The sequence below is a fragment of the Orcinus orca genome, chromosome 18 (genome assembly GCF_937001465.1).
Source record: "Orcinus orca chromosome 18, mOrcOrc1.1, whole genome shotgun sequence".
Taxonomy (NCBI): domain Eukaryota; kingdom Metazoa; phylum Chordata; class Mammalia; order Artiodactyla; family Delphinidae; genus Orcinus; species Orcinus orca.
The window spans coordinates 72,686,705-72,706,527 of NC_064576.1; the positions used below are offsets into that span (position 1 = coordinate 72,686,705).

The 19,823-nt window shown below is 46.7% G+C and overlaps 1 long non-coding RNA gene across 1 annotated transcript in view; it reads left to right on the forward strand.

Annotated features, from left to right (window-relative positions):
* Nucleotides 1-18,870, forward strand: part of LOC117197465 (uncharacterized) — a 44,927-nt gene extending 26,057 nt beyond the window's left edge. Inside the window, exons 5-13 of the long non-coding RNA XR_007473104.1 lie at nt 58-205; nt 3,726-3,954; nt 6,325-6,478; nt 7,178-8,712; nt 9,055-12,850; nt 14,531-14,665; nt 15,243-15,342; nt 15,795-17,023; nt 18,655-18,870. This is a non-coding gene — a long non-coding RNA (uncharacterized LOC117197465). The remainder of the gene's footprint in view (nt 1-57; nt 206-3,725; nt 3,955-6,324; nt 6,479-7,177; nt 8,713-9,054; nt 12,851-14,530; nt 14,666-15,242; nt 15,343-15,794; nt 17,024-18,654) is intronic.
* The last annotated feature ends 953 nt before the right edge of the window (nt 18,871-19,823 follow it).

Here is a 19,823-nt window from a genome sequence, read left to right on the forward strand (position 1 = left end):
TCAAAGAGAACTCAGAATGGTTCTTCAAGTAAAACCTCAAAACATTTTTTTTCCCAGGACCGTATTTCTATTAACCTGGACCTAGATGAAGGATGTGTGGTGCTTGCTGGAGGGCCCAATGTCACTGACAACTGACAATTAGAAAGTTACTGCCTGAGTCTTTGATGGTCCAGCTCAAGTTGCTACTTTGGAGGTTGGGGTCAAGGTAGGTGGGACCTAAAGGCCCTGTGGAGTTGGGAGCAGTGTTGGCCAGTCGCTAAGACAGTACATAAGGACTCTGTGAAAAGAGCCCATCCTTCTCTCCTGAAAGATTATGTGGTGTGCCTTGGGCCAACAAGTGAGAGTCAACAGAAAAACTAAAGAAAAAATACAAGTCAGTGACCTAAAAAGCTGAGAGCAGGTTGGGATGAGGTGTGAGGAAAAGTTTCTCTGAACAGGAAGTTGAAAGAGCAGGAAGAGAAGGAGAGCCTGTCCTGAAGTACCACCAATATGGGTGCCGTGCGTGCATGCGTGTGTGTGTGAGCGCGCACGCACGCACTCGTGTGAGATACAGGGAGGAACTGGAGGGAAAGCAATTCTGCAAGCAGTCTAATCTACACAACCTAACCTCAAAAGGGTAGGAAAAAGAGGGATTTAAACATTCTTACCTGCTACCTTTCAGTAAGGTGATTCTGACTAATGTTTATGATTAATTGTGAGGCCTTTAAGAGAAACTCTGAATTTTGATCATTCAAAGCCAGGAGGTAACTCCTGTGGGAATCACTGGTAATGAGGCAGGCGGTACAGGAAAGCCAATGTCTCCACAGGACAGCCTTTGCTCCTTCAGTCATATACTTGGATGGACTCCTGGTTACATAAAGACAAGCCTGGGTATTCCCCATATGACAAAGGAGCATTGATCTTGGAAACACGCCTGAGTGAGAGTCTTTGCTCCAACCCTTGCTAGCCATGTGACCCTAGGAAATTTACTTAGCTTCTCTGTTGCACAGTTTCCTCCTTGGTAAAATAGGATGGTAATACTATGCTTAGCCCCTAGGGTTGTTTTGAGAAGTAAATGAGTTTAAATATACACAAAGTACCTAAAGGCACGTGGAAAATGTTGTATCATGTATGAATTATTATTTTAACTTGGCCTTTCCGAACCTCAGAGGAAGCTGGGAAAGTGAGTCTGTGGCTAAGGAGAAAGGAATTACTGCAAGTGACTCAAACCAAATATGACTTTCCCCTGGGGTTGTGTCAGGACTGATTTCCCTGAGAAGAGGGACTCTCCACCTGGCATTTACATAAAATCAGAGTAGTGTTAGCAAGGAAGAAGGGGGAGGGTGATATGGCTGTAGGAGAAGCTGCAGACTGTGTCTGCTGCACACCTTGATTTCCAGGTGAAACACAGAGATGCACGTGGCCGTCCCAAGATGGCAGCCAACCACAGCCGAATCTAGGTCTCTTGTTTCAATGTTACTTTCTGGTACCAAATGATTTGATAGCTTTGTGCTTCCTAACTATCATGGCCCGGGTACAAAGTGTTGATATACAAAATTTGTAGACCTTTAGACATTTTGAAGCACAAAGTACAGCTATCACGTGAACACACACCAACAATTCAAGTGTCACTCTAAATAACAGTACATCCAATTCAGAGCACATGTTGCTGGGCTACCTGGTCCTGATTCTCTTGGCTGTCTTCATCTGAGGTGTTCTGCTTGGCTTGTTTGACTAGAGAACTTCCAATATCTTTAAGAACACATGTTTCCATCCCCTGGCATACAGCTCCAGCCTTTAGAGCTTGGACAGAAATGAGTTAGCTATTTGTTGCCAACCCACTTGTTCCATTTTGAAGCAATGTAAATATCCAATATTAGAGGGATAGTTAGATTATGATTCCATTATGAAATATTGTGCAGAAATTAATCTCATTAGGGTAAAGACTGTGTAACAACAAGGACATGTAGGTAGGTATCGTAATGAGTGTAAAGTGAACAAATCAGTAGAGCAAACACTCTGGGTCCACCCGTGCCACCAAGCGCTCTCAGTTGTTCTAACCAAGTTCCAGCCGCCAGACTGAGCACCTCTGGATGGGGGGAGGGGGGGTGTCGTTCCCAAGCACCCTCAATTATGGACACACACACAGAAATTAGGAATTAGCTAATTAGGAATTGGCTCCCCTTCTCCACCCCCGAGCAGTCCTTAAGCAATGGCCGTGGGGAGTCGATGTATAAGTTCCCCAGCTTCAGTACCCCTTTGAGCTGCGTGTTTTGCACTGTGTCCCCAAATTTCCTATGGGGTTAAGCTTCTATCACTTGATAAGGGTGCTCTTTGTCAGCTGCTCTCCCTTCCCTGTGTTGATACCCATGCCCCCCGTGGTGTTGCCTGCACTTCCCAAATAGACTACCCTTGCATGAATACCTCGTCTCAGGGTCGGCTGCTGGGAAAACCCAGGCAAAGACAGGCAGCATAGGGAAATCTAGACACATCCCTGTTTGGCCCTATAGAGGATGTATATACACACAGGCCAGGATGAAAAGGAAAAGCACAACAATGACAGGAGTTTAAATGAAGATGGTGAGAGTATGTCGGATTTTTTTTCCTTCTATTTTCTAAACTTTCTGTAAAGTTGTTATATGAGTATAAACTTTTCTGTTTTATATGTTTAAGCAACAGTAAATACATCTGTGTGCCTCAAATCCACATACACAGAAAGGTTGGAAATAGAAGTGAGAAATATCTCTTAAAGAAATGGGTTAAAAAACAAAAGAAATGGGTTGCCCACAGGATGGTCTGTTTTAGGGCAGCACCAGGTCAGTGAGGTTTCTGGAGCCAGAATGTGACCTTGTAGAAACCAGACCTCAATCTGGTCCACATCAAACATCTACACAAATTCAAGGTTTACACAGTTTAGTGCCCAAAGTACAGCAATGTCTGTTTTTTCAAAGAGCAAACTGTATAAACACAAACACATATTGCATTCATTCCTATTTTTTCTAAATTCCAAATAACTAAGCATTTTCTTTGGAAAGTTTCCTCACAAGTAAGTAAAATCATTTCTGTTTTAAAATTGTGATCTACAGTTTATATGATCAGAGCTTCTTTTATTTTACTGAGCTCTTTTCCATGTAAAACCTATTTTTAACCCAAAGAGTTGAATTTAGTTATCTTGCTTCTAGGAACATTATAGCAGGCTGTAGAAACGAACATTCTATTTTCCCGTCATTTTCTACTTTAAAACTTTTGATTAAAAACAAAAAGAAATACACACAGGCACATGCAATTGATTCTATTGTAAAGGGAATTTAGGTTCCAAACCAGGAGCTAAACAGATTGTAGGTGTAAAGCCAAACTATTTGGACACGTAGTCTCTGAGATAAATACTGTACCCAACAATGTCACTTTTTGAAATGGGGAGGAGTGGATAGCTGCTTCATTCAAGAGAGTTAGTGATTTTATTTGAAAGGCTAATTAACTCAGCGTACAAGTTTTTCTTCTCCTGTAGACAAAGCGAGGGTGGGGTCACTTTCTACCGGTAAAATGAGGAAGGAAAATGTGTTCTTTACTTCCTGTTATCTTTTTCTTATGGGAAGGCTGATAGAGGCTGTAGAACAAAGTGGTGAAAGATGACATGCTTCAGAGCTAGAGAGACCTAGGTTCAAATCCCGGTTCAGCCACTTATTGGCTGGGAGATCTTGGGTAAGTTATTTAACTTCTCTGTGCCTCCATTTCTTCCTCTGTAGAATCGACATTATACCTAAGAGAAACAGCCCTTCATAATAACAAAGAATAGAAAGCAACAGAAATGCCCATCAACAGAAGAATGTATGGAAAAATTACACAGCTGAGAAAATGAATGAACTCCAGCCCCTTGTGAAAAGCATGGACGAACCTAAGGAATGTGATGCTCAGTGAACAAAAGCCTGCCACCCTTTTCATCAAGTCCAAATCTAACTAACACTAAGCAATCAGGTATTTGGGTATACAGTAGAAAAAAACAAGGAAATGCAAAATTCTGGATAGTGGTTGTGTGGGGGGGTGAACAAGAGAATGGGTTGGGAGGAGCACAGAGATGGATGTGAGTTACTGTTCACCTTCTGGTTCTTGGGTTGGGCGGCAAGTTCATTGGCAAGTTCATTTTTTTAATTAAAATATGAATAAATGAATAAAAGACGAGCAGGAGAGGGCCATGCCTGGAACGACAGTGGTCCTTAACCAATTAACCCGTTACAATTAACCAATGTTGTGCAAGTGCATCTGAAATTGCAAGAAGAAAGAAAGAAAGAAAAGAAGTAGACAAAGTAGTATCTACTTTATAGAGTTGTGATAAAAATTAAATGAGAAAATGCATGTCACATGCTTAACATAACTGCCTAGAAAAGAGTACACTTTAAATAGATGATATCTCAAATTGCTATTTTGTAAAACCATAGTTTTTAGACGATTTCAGACTTTGGAAATGTCTCATATACTTGGAATGTGTCAATTTCAACCAAACAAGATTAATTCTAAGACTGTTCTTGTTGTCAGCTCAGTTCTACATATATTACAGATGAATAGAACCGATGCTTGAATCTAGCCATTCGTTTTCGAGGGCCTATGCGATGTGCCAGGTATTGAGTTGGGTCCTGGAGACACTGGTGAGTGTCACAGGTCTAGACTCTGCCATTGCGGGTACACGGGGCTGAAGGAGTGAACAAATAATTAGGTGGTTACCGAGGTGATTAGGGCCAGAGGGAGAGGAGCATGCTGTGACCCGGCACTGCTGACCCTCAGGGAAGGTCAGAACAGTGCGGGGCAGGGGGCACAGACTGCCACCAGCCGTGAAGTGTCCCCAGCCCAGCTCCACCTCCCTGGGGGAGCGACCAGGCTCAGGGTTGTCGTGAATGAACGTGAGCCTGAGTCAGGCATTTAGGGAAAATGCCCAGCACACAGTGAATATTATGTTAGTGTTACAAATAAAACAAAGCAAGGATATGTACTGACGGGTTCAGCTGCCCACTTCCATTTCTACCCACCACACACAAATGGGGTTGTCTTACCCATTTGCGCTGCCATAGCAACTACCATCAGCTAGGTGGGTTATAAACAACAGACGTTTATTTCTCCCAGTTCTGGAGGCTGAGAAGTCCAAGATCAAGGCACCAGGAGATTCAGTGTCAGGTGAGAGGCCGCTTTGTGGTTCATAGCTGGTGCCTTCTTGCTGTGTCCTCACATGGTGGAAGGCAAGGGAGCTCTCCGGGGTCTCTTTTATAAAGGCACGAATCCCATTTACAAGGGCTCCACCCTCATGACCTAACCACCTCCCAAAGGCCCCACCTCCTAATACCATCACCTTGGGGATTAGGCTTCAACATATGGATTTGCGGGGGTGGCTCACAAGCAGCAGGGCCCACCATGCCTTCCTCCTACGGTACTTAGTCACGTGGTCATGATTAGTACTGTCACCTTTGACTCCCTTGCACAAAATAACCTGAGAGAACTTAGCTGTTCTTTAACATTCAGTGCAAGGAAGTGGTGCCGGGTACCCTCACTTGTGTAAATGTCACATCACCTGGGGGTTTGTAAGCAGAAAGTCCTACAGGCCTCCAACTTGACTCCCAGACTCATGCTTGAGTCCACGGCAACACCGAGCACACGCCCCTTCCTAGCTCCCTGGGCCCAGTGACTCAAGATTCATTTGTGGCTGTTTATTTGCACATAAGCACAAACATATGATCAACCCAGAGCCAAAGACCCCAGGGGTCTCTCTATCACCTTCCCTTCTCTCTCCCCACCCCTAAAAGCCAGCAAGAGGGCTTCCCTGGTGGCACAGTGGTTGAGAGTCCGCCTGCCGACGGAGGGGACGCGGGTTCGTGCCCCAGTCCGGGAAGATCCCACATGCCGCGGAGCGGCTGCGCCCGTGAGCCACGGCCCCTGAGCCTGCGCGTCCGGAGCCTGTGCTCCGCAACGGGAGAGGCCACAGCAGTGAGAGGCCCGCATACCGCAAAAAAAAAAAAAAAAGCCAGCAAGAAACAATTTGACAGGGTAAACTTGCTTCACAAACTTGAAAATTGTTACCTTCTAATGTAAGACCAGCAATACTCTGGATATAAATGACACGTGTGATTAACATAATTAGCTTCAGCTTATTCCAGCCAACAAAATGGAAGGAGGCATTTAGCTATAATTGCTGAGACACTTCATTCAACAAGTGCGTCTTAAACATCAGGCGTGCTCATCTAGACCCAAAGAGGTATTCGCTTTCACTTATCACTTGGAATAAAGGTACTCATAATAAGCTTATTAGATGACTCATAATAAGCTTTTAACTACATTTCTCTGCTTCTGTGCTACACATAGTTCTTCCATGGGGGAAATGAAGCATTCACATGGGGAAGATGAATCCTTAATCACGCAGAATGATGATCTGTGACTCCCTAATTCATCACTAAGAGATTCTACCCTCGGCTTAGAAGTGAAGGGGGATTTGGGACAGGACTGTACTCAGAAAAAGGTAAGAATAAGCTGGGTTTGCTTCTTCTCCATAATTGTGAAAAAGTGTTAGGTAATTGTGAGAATGGGTATAATTTGGGGCGGGGGGAAACACCCTTCCTATAAAAGGTACAGTAAATGTTCTTCAAGTGAGGAGTGATTGAAGTTTAACCCTCTAGCTGCAGGGATGCCCAGCCTGGGCCCTCCCTCTTCACACCCGGCAGGATGGGCGCTCCAGGTGCCCGATCTCTTACCCCGAGTCACCCGACCTGGGGCCTGGCAGAGAGCTACCTCTACCTGCCCACTCCCCCAAGTCCTCTGCCCCACCTAGATTTTGATGTTAAAAAGCTTCTTCCCGGGCTTCCCTGGTGGCGCGGTGGTTGGGAGTCCGCCTGCCGATGCAGGGGACACGGGTTCGTGCCCTGGTCCGGGAAGATCCCACATGCCGCGGAGCGGCTGGGCCCGTGAGCCATGGCTGCTGAGCCTGCGCGCCCGGAGCCTGTGCTCCGCAACGGGAGAGGCCACAGCAGTGAGAGGCCCGCGTACCGCAAAAAAAAAAAAAAAAAAAAAATCTTTTTCCCACTCTGCCCACCCCTGCTCCCACATCAATTTCACATTCTTAATGTACATACAGGCAGTGGGATATTGGGAATTACTGAGTCCTTTCATTTAAACCAATGCTGTCATGTTAACTCAGTTTGCCTGTCCTTGTAACCCTCAGTGTGACGTCTCCTGCTTTCAGAGGAGGACAGAGCCGGGCAGCAGTGGCAGGTGATGGAAAGCCTGGCCGGGGAGGCGGGGAAGCAGGCGCCAGTGTTGGGTCCCCACCTGCTGGCCACATCCCTGCTCCTCCTTAAGTCCTGCGTCCTTGTCACTGAAGTGACAGGCTCCACCTAGGTCACCTCCAAAGCCCTCGCCATCCCAGAGGGCCTAATTCACAAGTCGTCCGTTTCTGCAGGCTGTTTGCTGGGCACATCATTTGTACAGAGGAGAGGAATTCCACAGACCGTCATGAAGCCAGCTCAGCTCTTCAGCCCCGCTTCCTCCCGGTGGTGGAGCCTGGCTCTTGCCAATTTGAGTAACTGGGTCACTTCCGGTTTAAACTCTGTTGCTTTGGGGTAAACCCTCCGTCAGCTCAGGACCCTCCCACTTCTCTCTTTCCCTTTCCTTCTCTCAGGATTAAATTGGGATTATGGGAGGCTTATATAAGGTTTTGTTATGTCCGTGACAGGGTGGAGAGCAAGAGCTGGTTGTGTCTGTTCCATGGTTGTCTTTGGCCTCCAATGAGCTGGGACCCGCCCCCTGGTCCAGAGTGTTGCCCTCGGACCCTGCCGACGGCGAGGCTCCTCCCGGCCCCCTCCCCGGTTGTGGTGCCCAGCACGTGGCTCCCCTTTCCTTTGGTCCTTCTGTGCATCCCATGCTGGGGGGCGGGTGTAGCTGGGAGACTTCGGCGGTCTCGCTCGGGATCGTGCTCTAGCTGAGGGAGCGGGGAGCCCTCCCTCATGCCTAGGTGCCGGACCTGAACAGAGACACCCGCTAAACTTCTCAGGGATCTCCATCAGGGCTTGTTTTGCTGGAAGATGCTGCGCTCGTCTCAGGAGCTCGTCAGCATCTGGACCCCAGCTCCACTGCTTCTGAGTCTCCTTCCCAGCCCTGACCCCACTGAACTCATCTTGGTTGGAAAAACATTTCTGATGTTATCCTGACTCTCCTCGCCCCTGATTTATTTATGGCGTAATTTATTTATGATATAATACATGCTGGGAGGACGAGGGAGCCACTTGGGAACATGAAGAGCCATCCAAGTTCATGCTCAAGCGAACTTAGGTGAAAAGAAAGATAAATCCATATATAGTTGATTAAAATATTTATAAAGACACAGGTTACTTATCTCAAAACCTGAGAAAGGTCAGAAATGACAGACGAGACAGTGGGGTGGAATGAATCTGGGTCACAAATTGCGATCCAAGGAGAAGGAGGGAGAAGAGGAGGGTGGGGACGCTTGGCAGTGTACGGGAGAGGAGGCCCAGGACCGAGGTGGCTTAGGTGCCTGTCCACAGGCTGGAGGTGGAGGTGAAGGTCAGGTGCACGGCTTGGGGGTGGGGCGGGCCCAGAAAATACCCATGAGCAGAACAAAGCTGACCGAGGAGGGTCAGGGGAAGATGGAGGACGCAAGGAGGAGCAGCTGGGGGAAAGACCTGAGCAGGACGGTGCTGAGCTCGCCTTGATTAGATGACTGTGGAGAAACGGTTACAGGTAATTCAAGACCGGTCTTCGGGGGTGGGGGAGGGGAGGGTGGGAGTGTTGGGGGCGAATAGGAAGAAGCACGTTGCAGGTGCAAAGCCATCTGGATCTGGTCGAGGAATTTGCATGGGATTCTGGGGAAGGGAAAGATTCGGGCTGCCGAGGAGGAAGCTGCTGTCCTTGGCAGTGTCTGGTGAGTGATGAAAACCGGAGAGGCGGCAAAGATTACCAGGCTGCAGACTTGCAGAAGCAGCAGGACACTGGCACAGCCCACAGGACGGGGAAGTTGGGCAACAGGGAAGGCTGGGTGAGGAAGGGTGGGGAGGTTGAGGTCTCAGGGCTATTTATATTCAGCCGGGGACGTCCTGGAGACCTTGGTACGTGACATACCGGAGAGGAGAGGCCCGGGCGTGTGCTGGAGCAGGCGTGTGTCAGGAGGCAGTGATGGGAGGAGTGGCGAGCTGGGCTCGGTGCGAGGAGAAGGTCGGGGTGCTTCCCGTGAAAGCGTGTAAGTCAGGCAGCCCTCTGCCACTCCACCTCTGGGCTTGCAGTGCTGAGAGCGGAGCCGGGACACCGCTGTCTCACCTCTCTTGCATTTAATGTAGAATGTGAAATTTACAATTCTCTTTAAAGCACTGACCAGAGAACGTGGTTTACGCAGCACAAGAGAGGAGCATGGGATCCGGAGCCTCCCGAACTTGGATTAAAATCCTAGCTCTGTAGAGAAAATGTGGTGTATGCATACAATGGAATATTGCGGAGCCTTAAGAAGAAAGGAAATTCTGACTCATGCTACAACACGGATGGATCTTGAGGTCATTATGCTAAGTGAAACTAGTCAGTCACAGAAAGGAAAATACTAGGTATGATTCCACTTATAAGAGGTGTCCAGTGTACTCAAACTCATAGAAACAGAAAGTAGACTCGCGGTTGCCAGGGACTACAGGGAGGGGGGAGGGGGAGTTATTGTTCAATGGATTCAGAGTTTCAGTTTTGCAAGGTGAAAACATTCCAGAAATCTTTTGCACAGTATATGAACAGAGTTAACACTACTGGACTATACCTTCAAAATAGTTAAGATGGTAAATTTTATGTTACGTGTTTTTAGCACCACCAACCATAAAATTTTTGAAATCCTAGATCTTCTGGTCTCCTAGTGGCTGTGTGACCTTGACCTTGTACAAGCCAGCTAATTTCTTAGAGTCTCGGTTTCCTCATCTGTAAGATGGGCATAGAACACCCACCTCATAAAGACATTCTAGGACTAAATAAAAGCATGTATGTGAAGCTCCGAACGTAGCACCTAGCACATCAAAGGTGTTCACGTTTCATTTAAATTAAATTAGTTCCCCTACTATCAAAACCTGGATGGTTTTCTTTTAAGGACCTAGACCTACTAGGTCTAGGCCTTTAGTGGCATATCGTAGTGCAGCCTCCACAATACTGAGGATGAAATAGTTAACAGGAAGCCCCCTGAACTCTTATTCCTAAAGATTTGTGATACACTACACACCAAGTGTCCCAGCATCCCTGTTCTCGATCAGAGGAGGGTCCCAAATAAAGAGGTCACTCTTCCCATCAGAAGAAGCTGAATACAATCTCTTCTGACACAAACTGGGCAGAAACCAAACACCACTGTCCAGAACCATGGGTTTTCAGACTTTCTGGTAGAGAAACCCTTTGCAAAGCAGCAGTCAGTAGTAGCAGGCATTTGGGTGAGCCCACGGCAGAGAACAAATCTCCTTAGGAATATTATTACTGAGTATTTACCGCATAAAGTGAAATCTGAGCAAGTCCCATGCAGAGACATGAGACCAACGTGGAATAAGCTTAGGAGAACACCGAACCTGAAAACCCGAGATGTAGAGGACTTCAGACCAGAACGTTCTCTGAGCCACCCCTGGCTAGAGAGTTTTTCTTACCCTTCAGGGAGAAGAATTTGGGAGTTTATGCCAAAACTCCTTTCTATATCATGTACAGTTTGTTGCAGCAAGTTGTAAGTTATCTAGAAATACCTGCATGGGTCTTATTTCGTAGTGTGGGTTCAAGCATTCTCGACACTTCCTTCTGTCATCTTCATAAAGTCCTGGGTCCCAGACAGCTGCCAGCTGTTATTACAGCAAGATACCTGCACAGGGTGGACCCCTTCTGACTCTTGCAGTTAAAATCCTGGTGCCTGGAGTTTCCAGGTAAGCAGTAACCCTCACACAATGTTGTCTGGGTGTGCAGCCTGTAACAATAGTGCACCACACCCAGAAAAACAATATGCCAAAATATTAAACTCTCCTACTCAGGCGCTATGTCACGTAGGCCATGCATCTTAAGATGTCAGAGCCCTTGAGAGGGTCAGTCAGACTGATTTGATACTTTCCTATTGCTCTCAACTTTCTCAGGCTGTTTCTTTTTTTTTTCTTTTAAGGTATTCCATGGCTTGGCCCCACCTTGAGTGACAGCATGGTGAAGGGGATAGAGCAAGGGGCTTTGGCATCAAGGCCGCAGTGAGGTGAGATCCCATCTCTACCTCCTTTAATGGCTGTGTAAGCTGATCCTATTACTTAATTTTTTGTAGCCTCAGAATTCCTCCTCCGTGGAGTAGAATTTTCTAGAAGCTACCTCAAGTTTATGGAGAAAAGAGAGATGGTGTAGCTGAAGGGTAAGGGCTGCTGCCTGGTCCATAGGAGCTGCTCCCTGAGTGTTAGCTGCTGCCCCCCTCTCCCCCCACCCATGTTGCCCTCTCATTTCCCCTGATTCTGAATCTTGTTTCATCCTTTCTAATCCCGGAACCAGCCCTGAGGCCTTCAGCTCTTTCTCTGATGAAGACTTTCATTCCTGGACGCTCCCATCCCCCCACACACTCCAACTACCTGATAAACAGCCTCTAATAGTCACGAAAAGTTCGTTTCTTCCCTCTTTACACACACTCTCCCCTCACCAGTTACTTCTCCCTCTTCAGAAGAAGGCTGACCGGGCCCTTCACTTCGGGCTGTGCCCACTTCCGAGTATGTGACCCGTTGCTGACACGTCAGCGTTTCTCTCATCTGGCCCCTCTTGGGACCTAGATCTTTTTCATCACACTTCCCATCATTTGTTTTGTGTTCCCATCCTGTGTGTGTGTGTGAGAGGGAGAGCACGTGTCTTTTCTCTCTTCAATGCCCGTACCCCCTTTTCACCCAGACTCCGCACCCCATTTGTCGTCAGAGGCCCAGCAGGACAGGTCGGCCCCTACGTGAGCTCTGGCCTGCCCCTCCTTCCAGCTCAGCATCCTGCTTGGAACTTTCTCCCAAGCAGACGCTGCTAATTAACTCGGCCTGAACCCCGGTCTCAGGGCTACGTGTTCACATGAAAGGGCTGTTGAGACCACAAGGACCTCCCTGCTTCCTGCAGAGGGAAGATCAATCTCTCCTTTCCCTTCAACTTATAGTCAACTTTCTCCAGGAAGTGGCTGTTCCTTATTTTATACTATGTCAGAGGTAGCAGTTCAATCCTGGAGTTTCTATTAGAGAAGTTGCATGGAGGGTTTCAACAAGTGTTCCAAAGCAGGTTCTTTTCCCTTGGTCCTGCTCGGTGAATTACGTCTGGCTCATGTACATCCTGTTAATTTAAAGCGTGTCTCTGTGATCTGCAATTTCTCCTCATCAATACCGTTGAGGACCAAGCAGTCTGCAGAGTTTATTTGTTCTATCTTATGCTAAAAACAAAAACATGGAACTGTTTGTGACCGAGGCCTGCTCTGATGTTTGGAAACCACACGATGGGCTGTTGGTCCCCTGCAGCGAGTCCTGGTAGAGCTGTGGGGATAGCTGAGGGGGTCTGATAAAACCCAGGGCCTGGCACCCTGCAGCTTTTAAAGAGTGAGCTGAGACACGCTGCTGTTAGGAGACGCAGGAGTGCGGCTTGTTTATCTCCACTTTCTCCATGGACATCTCTGGACACATAGGGTTGCTGTTTTGTTTTGACTGATTTGGATTTTTTTCCCCTCACGGTTAAAAGAGCAAACAAGCTTTAAAAATGACCTAATCGTTGTCCAGGGTGACTTCATGGGAAGTCACCAACCTCCCCAGAATGCAGAGTTGGAGCAGGGCTGGTGCCAGGAAAGGAGATTTGGAATTCAGAAACTTTGAAGCCCTGTAAACAGCCATGGAAGTATTGCGTGAGTCGGACCTCAGTTCCCCACCCGCAAAAATGCCAGTTGTTTTTCTTTTAATCTTTTTTTAAAATTTATTTTTGCCTGCGTTGGGTCTTCATTGCTGCACGTGGGCTTTCTCTAGTTGCTCCACGGCACGTGGGATCTTCCCAGACCAGGGCTCGAACCCGTGTCCCCTGCATTGGCAGGCGGATTCTTAACCTCTGCACCATCAGGGAAGTCCTGCCAGGTTTTTAAATAAGGAAGAAATTTAAAGATCTTTCAGGGTAAAGAACTGCATAGATTATTTTTTATTAATTATTTATTGGAGTATAGTTGATTTACAATGTTGTGTAAGTTTCTGCTTTATGGCACAGGGATGCATAGATTAGTATAATGATTCTAGGTAATATAATGTAGGTATAGTTTACACACTATTCCCTTTGTGTGAATCCCCCCGAGGCAGGGCTATGACTCATGGTGGACAATGAAGAGGACAAAGATTTAGGGAACCCTGGACTGGACTTGAGAAGTTCACCCTCGAGCCCCAACTACTGGTGATGGTTACTTCAGTATTAGTATTTTATAGATTATACTTTACAAATAGAACTCATGCTCCTTGTAAAAACATCCAAACAACAGAAATATTTAAAGTATGTAAAGCAAAAATCTCTGGGCCTGCCTCCCCAGAAGGGGGTCAGCAGGGTGGTGACCATCACCTGGATCTCTTCCAGGCACGCACACTGAGAACTGTTTGTTTTAACGAAAGTTAGATCATACTCTGTGTTGTTCTGCGTGACAGTTGCGTCTTTTATTCTTAAGTGGAAGTGACGTGGGGTGGGAAGTAAGCGCAGGCTTCTGCATCGGAGTTGTAAGCCCCCAGCCCCTTCTGTTACTGGCTGCGTGTTTGGGGGCAAATTGCGTAACTTCTTTGAATCTCATCTTTTAAAATGGGTACTGGGGGGCTTCCCTGGTGGCGCAGTGGTTGAGAGTCCGCCTGCCGATGCAGGGGACGCGGGTTCGTGCCCCGGTCCGGGAAGATCCCACATGCCGCAGAGCGGCTGTGCGCGTGAGCCATGGCCGCTGAGCCTGCGTGTCCGGAGCCTGTGCTCCGCGACGGGAGAGGCCACGACAGTGAGAGGCCCGTGTACCGCAAAAAAATAAAAATAAATAAAATGGGTACTGGGGACTTCCCTGGCGGTCCAGTGGTTAGGACTCTGAGCCTCCACTGCTGGGGGTCAGGGTTCGATCCCTGATCAGGGAACTAAGGTCCCATGCTATTTAACGTCTAGAGCTCTTATGCAGATTAGAGGTGATATATGTAAAATGCCAGGCACATGCTGAGTACGGAAGATCATGATTATTTCTAATAAACTTTAAATTCTAGGGTATTTTTCATTCTTTTTTTTTTTTTTTTTTTTTTTTTTTAACATCTTTATTGGGGTATAATTGCTTTACAATGGTGTGTTAGTTTCTGCTGTATAACAAAGTGAATCAGTCATACATAAACATATGTTCCCATATGTCTTCCCTGTTGCGTCTCCCTCCCTCCCACCCTCGCTATTTTTCATTCTTGAACTGTCACAATGCTAGATTTTTCTACTAATCTGAGCAAGATTGGCTGTAGTTCATAAAGACACTCTCTTAGATGTTTTATTTTAGTAAATCCTCAGTGGGGTTCACTCCTGTTTTCTTTTTTTAAATCAGTGATTTTCAACCTTGGTTCCATGTTAGAATTACTTGGGAAGCTTATAAAAACCCCAAACCAGGCCACGCCCCATAACGACATCAGAATCTCTGTGGGCAGGACCTATGCCTCTGGATTTTTCTGAAGATCCCCAGGTAAGCCCAACACTCAAGCCTGGCAGAGAATCATCACTTTCTGTGATGCCGTATATGCTCTCACGAAATAAACATACAGGCCAGAACACAGTGGATTTCATTTGCTCGATGTGTTTGTGTTCATGGAAGAGTTTATTACCTTTCCTCTTTCAGTGGAGTGTAATTAATGTTTAAATACACATGCAGCGTGAACACCAGATAAAATTAAATCAAAGTATTGCAAATTGTAAAGTATATCTATTTTTATTATAAAGCACATTAAGGAATATTTAGAAAGTAGAAAAAAGCAAGCAAACAAGCAATTCACAAACAGTCCCACCACCTTTATATATTTCTGCTATTGTACTAGCAATGGTGCATTTATTTTTTTCTATAAATAGATTCTACAATATATAAGTATCATAACAAACATTATAATTCCTTTTCATTAGGGAACAATTAGGGAACAATTCCATTATAGAGAAACCGGCTTCGGGCTCAGAGCTCTGAAGGGGCTCCGAGCCAAGTATGATTCCTGCTAACCTCGGCCACATTCCTTCAAAGCCTTTTTGTTACCTTTATTCATCTTCTCTTTCAGAATGGAATAACGCAATGGAGACGTGCAGGTGATGACAGGGATTGGCTGGAGTCAGGAGGAGAGGGAAGACGATCGTTTCCACAAGTCACTGTGAAGCCAGGTTAGAGTCATTTGTTCTCCACAGTGAAAGCCTCACTTATTAAGAAGCTCTTCACAAAACCTGTGGAAAAGTCACAAGCAACGGTCGGCAGTGGCTGTCGCCAGGGGGAATCGTGTAGCTGGGGGAGAAAAGTCACCCTACGCCCTTCCAGACCATATTCACATATTTCTTCCCCCAGAGAGCAAACACAGAGTTTAAAACGACCTATTCTTCTTTTCTGGAATATGATTTTTTTTTGAAATTGAAGTATAGTTGATTTACAATGTTGTGTTAGTTTCAGGTGCACTGAAAAGTGATTCAGTTATACATATAAGAACAGTCTATCCTTGACTGATAACTGCTTTCTATTAGCCCTTCTCTGGGACAGGTGCTGTCTTGGGTGTGTCTACGTAAGTTTTCTCGTTTTCTGGATTCACGTTTGCCTTGTCATAAAAATTGTTCTAAATACACAGATACGTCTTGATCTTTCGAAGCTTGCTGATAATTCTGCCCACAGATAGTCGTAGGAACCCAAGGACAAACAGCGAGACAATTCACTGGACTTGGGGCCACAAGGCAGGTGTATTGAAGGGAATGGGTCATGGGCGGAACATACTTAGACATACTTAGTGGGGTGAGAGGAAAAGAACCTTTCTGATGCTAGAGATTCCAGGGGAGGAAGGGAGGTTTCCGAGGTCGTCTCTGTGGCAGGAGGACATTTGTGGAGTGTAGGGGGAGGACACAGGTGCAGCCTGAGAGCGAACGCAACCAGAGCAATCCCACACCCGATGAGGGGTGCATTTATATTGGGGTCCCACGCCTGACAACCCCAGGAAGTGGCCCTTTGCCCGTTCATCATAAAGTGAACCCTGTGGGGAGTGGAAGATGAGTTTAGAACAGTGTCAGCCCAGCAGGCCTCAGGAGACGTGGCTGACTGACTGCATCGATCTAACTCCAGGAGAGGGGAGCTCCCGCATTTTGGGGGGCCCTATGCCCCGCAAGTCTGTGAAGAGGGTGTATTTATACCTATTGTCCTAAATGAACTAGAGGCAAAGGAGCCGAGTGATGACCCTGAAAAGTGGGCTGGCATTTGCAGCTACATGGATGGACCTAGAGATTATCATACTAAGCGAAGTAAGTCAGACAAATACCATATGATATCACTTATATGTGGAATCTAAAATATGACACAAACGAACTTATCTACAAGGCAGAAACAGACTCACAGACATAGAGAACAGACTTGTGGTTGCAAAGAGGGAGGGGGCATGGGGGGGATGGAGTGGGAGTTTGGGATTAGCAGATGCAAACTATTATATTGATATGTAAGATGGATAAACAACAAGGTCCTACTGTAGAGCAAGGGAACTATATTCAATATCCTGTAATAAACCATAATGGAAAAGAAAAAAAGAGTGGGCTGGGACATTTTCGACAGGCCCAAAGGTCCTGGAGACAGAAGGGGATGTTCTTGGTACCTCTTGGAAGGAGAAATGGCCAGTGATTAGATGCAAAGGAGAGGTTTTGGAATAAAATGGATGTCCTTCCAAATAACCCACCAGTAAAGATTCTCTGGTCAGGTCCTCACAGAAGCATTTCTAGGTAACTGTCACCCGTGCCAGGAAGGAAGACAGGAAGCATGACTGTGGCCATTTCCACGGCTCCCTCAAGCATCCCCGACCACACACCTGGTCATCTTTGGGTAAGTCAGCCGCTCACAGAGTTCATGCCATTCTGCCGCTGGCAGGTGTCCTGTCTGGCTTCTTATTGATTTCCTTCAGATTTTATTACAACTTGCAGTGATTTTCTTTATTTGTTTTCTTGGTTTGTTTGTTTTTCCTTCTTTCACCCCCCTGGACAGTAAGCTGTATGAAGGTGGGGAGTACTTCATCTGTCTGGTTAATCACCTCTGTGGCTAGACGGTGCCTAGCACAGAGTAGGTAGTTAATATTTGCTAAGTTAAAAGAATAAGTTGAAGAATATTCAAGAATAAATGAATACATGGGATTTATGAACCTAGTGTCACATACGATTAAAGTACTAATCGTTCTCGTGTTTTTACCTGTTTCACTCCATGCCAGCCCAGGCCTGTGGTTTCTTCTACTTTCCTTTAGTTTTAGGCATATGCAGTTTCTATCCTAGCACTTGGGTCACTACCTGATTGTTATGTACATGCTTCAGCCACCAAGAGAGTGTGAGATGACAGGGGGACCCCGGGACTAGAAAGCCTGCCCTGTGAACTGGTACCTCTGGCCTTATTTCTTGTCCCTTTATGACGCCTTCCGACCTCCCTGAAGACCCCCAGACTCTTGAGTGCACCACGCTCCCTTCCATCCCCGGGTCTTTGCACAGACTGTTCCTTCTAACTTCCTCCTGCCCCTGCTTTGGCCTCTGCTTCTGAGTTGAGCACCCCTCACATGGGCTCCTATACCATCCTGTGTATCTCCAATCTCACACTTAGCTCATTAGCCTGTAATTGCATGTCTAAGTATTTGTTTTTATTTACTCATTCATCACTGAATATTATCTGAGCACCCAGGATGTCTTAGGCATGGCTCTGGGTACCGGGGATACAGTAGTAAACAAAATAGGCAAGGTCTGTGTTCTCTGGAGCTTACATTTTAGTGGAAAGAGATAAGCGGTTAACAAATAGAGACTCAGTTATATGTCATGTGCTAATAAGTGCTATAAAGAAATAAAACAGGGAAGGCAGAGACGAATAGGGGTCGGAAGCCTATTTTAGATAAAGTGATTAGGAAAGGCATCCGACAAGGGAACGCTTGTTTTATCATCGGCTCAAAGGAATTAGGGGAACAAGCTATGAAGATGTCTGGGCACCTAGTGTTCAAGTGGCAGAAACAGCCAGTGCAAAGGCCCTGAGGCAGGAACGTGCTTGACATATCCAGGACATTGAATAAGCAGAAGTGGTGTGGCTAGAGCAGAGTGACCATGTTAACCTCAAATCCAAGTACGCTCCATGAGGTTAGAGACCACGTTCCCCTGGCTCAAGGTATATCCCTAATGTCTAGCACGGGGCTGGCACATGCCCTGAAGGTGCTGAAGGAATTCACACCTTGGAAGAGCTTGCCCATTTGCCTAGTTTCACCATCAGGTCCTGAATGAAATAGACAGCGAGGAGGCCACTGAGCCTTTGGACAAGGGCAGGTCTGGGCAATGGAGGAACTGAGTAAATAAGTAAGAACAGTAAAGGGTTGAGAATAAATCTGAGGGTCCTGCTTGGTGCTCCAGGGATCAAGGCTCATTACGGCAGAGGGCTCTGGAAATGATTTATTTTCTTTCTCTTTTTTTTTTTTTAAATATTTATTTATTTAGGCTGTGCCGGGTCTTAGCTGCTGCATGTGGGATCCTCGCCGCGCTGTGTGGGATCTTTAGTTGCGACATGTGGACCTCTCAGTCATGGCATGTTCTCCCAGTTGCGCATGCATGCGGGACCTTAGTTCCCCGACCAGGGATCGAACCCAGCCTCCCTGCATTGGGAGCACAGAGTCTTACCCACTGGACCACCAGGGAAGTCCCTGGAAATGACGTCTTTTTTTTTTTTTTTTTTTTTTTTTTTTTGCAGTACGTGGGCCTCTCACTGCCGTGGCCTCTCCCGTTGCGGAGCACAGCCTCCGGACGCGCAGGCTCAGCGGCCATGGCTCAGGGGACCAGCCGCTCCGCGGCATGTGGGATCTTCCTGGACCGGGGCACGAACCCGCGTCCCCTGCATCGGCAGGCGGACTCTCCACCACTGCGCCAGCAGGGAAGCCTGGAAATGACTTCTTATTACTACCTTGTGTTACTAAAGCTCACTCTATGAAGTTACTTTCATACCAGATAAATCCAGTGTCCTCTACTCACTAGTAGTGTCTGGTACTGCACTAGATGTTTGTGTGGATTCATTTGGCATGATTGTTATAGAGATTGGATGCGATGACCTCTCCATTTTACAGATGAACAAACTGACGTTCAGTGAGATCAAGTAACTGGGCCAAGGTTACACAGCTAACGGCAGAGACAAGCCATGAAAACAAAGCAGTAGGATGCTGAAGGCTTCGCTCCTGACCGCCGTACCGTAAACGCCCCCTCCTCCTAGCCCATCATGGTGGCAGCCGAAGGCAGGCACAGACTGAAGCTCAAATTTGAGTTAGATTTGACCCCAAATCGGTGTATTTTGAAATCAGATGACAGCAACTGGCCCATGTTTTTCTCCTGGATTGGGATCAATCCAGACTTGAGTATAAGGACCAACGACGGTGGGAGGAAAGTCTTTGACAAGGAATCCATGTCCCACGAGGCTCGAAAGTGACTGAGGGCAGTGCGCCTCCCTAGGAGGGGGCCTGGCGATAAAAGGAAGTTGTGTCTAACAAGGGAACGTCTGGAATTTTTCATGAAAAATGGCAGCCCACCCCTGGAAAAACTGTGTCACGTTCCATCTCTCCAAGACACAGATGAGATGCTCAGTGCTCCCGCTGAAACAAGTTGTGACGGGAATTCTGGCG